This window comes from Lupinus angustifolius, chromosome LG07 (genome assembly GCF_001865875.1).
Source record: "Lupinus angustifolius cultivar Tanjil chromosome LG07, LupAngTanjil_v1.0, whole genome shotgun sequence".
In the NCBI taxonomy this organism is placed as follows: domain Eukaryota; kingdom Viridiplantae; phylum Streptophyta; class Magnoliopsida; order Fabales; family Fabaceae; genus Lupinus; species Lupinus angustifolius.
This window is the reverse complement of record NC_032015.1, coordinates 4,988,165-4,989,546: the sequence shown is the minus strand read 5'-3', so window position 1 is coordinate 4,989,546 and position 1,382 is coordinate 4,988,165.

The following is a 1,382-nucleotide window of genomic DNA, read 5'->3' as shown; positions in this document are numbered from 1 at the left end:
CCCAAGCGAGGCCCCTTCTCGCTCAAGCGAGACATCATTAAAATCCTGGTTTTTTTTTCCGCTCAAGCGAAGCTTTTGCTCGCCCAAGCGAGGGATTTCCAGAATTTCATCGAAATCCTGGGCTTTCTCGCCTAAGCGGGACCCTTGCTCGCCCAAGCGAGGCTTTGTCGCCCAGGCGAGGGAGTTCAAGAACCAAAACTTCCCCTCGCCCGAGCGAAAGGGACTTGCACAGAATACCAAATTTGCCCTTTTTCGACAACCGAAACACATTTAAACATAGTTTTTCAAACACCTGCACCCAGAAAAGTTTCCAACAACATTCATATACAATATTCAACACATTTCATCAACAAGCATATATATTCAAAAGCATTTAAACATACAAAATCTTGGGTTTCTTAAAACCCAAGTTAACTCCAAAACCTTTGATATGGTTTAGGAGATTCGGGTGTCATATTCGGACACCACTATGTCACGATGTGTTCTCTCTCACATACCATATTCAATATATTTCCTCAACAATCACATATATTCAAAAGCATCCAAACATAAAAATATCGGGTTTCTTAAAACCCAAGTTAACTCCAAAACCTTTGAGATGGTTTAGGAGATTCGGGTGTCATATTCGAACATCACTATGTCATGATGTGTTCTCTCTAACATACATTATTCGATTCATTTCCTCAACAATCATACATCTTCACAAACATCCAAACATAAAAATGTTGGGTTTCTTAAAACCCAAGTTAACCTCAAAACCTTTGAGATGGTTTAGGAGATTCGGGTGTCATATTCGAACATCACTATGTCATGATGTGTTCTCTCTCACCTTAATGAAGCGTGCTTTAACTCGTGAACTAAGGGTGGTTTGTTTTCAAGGTTCGAACACTGAAATCTTCGTAACTACCAAAATAACAATCCGTTAGTTTCCAATATTTCTAAAATTATTACTAAAATACTTAAAATCATTTCTCTTTTTCCCCATCGTGATCGTACATCATTTTCATCCATCCGGTCCAACATCACATGTTCTTGACCATCCTTTTTCATCGAAAGTTCATTCACGATTTCCATTCATTTTTAAAGATACGGTTTTTAGTAAAACTACATTTTCCGATTTAATACATTCTTTGATAATCTTACCACTTTAAAGTAAGTTATTCAAAGTATCATTTAAGAGTTTTATAAGGCATTCATGTACTCATAAACCTTAACATCCTTTTCAACAAAAGTTTCTATTTTACCAACTTGTTCCAAGCCATGGTTTAAGGCTAACAACAAATAGAAATACATACATTCTCATTTTTTTCCAAAACACTTCTTAAAGGTTCCTTTGATTTCATCATCATCCCCTTTGGCTAAAACAACCAAATACATGTAAT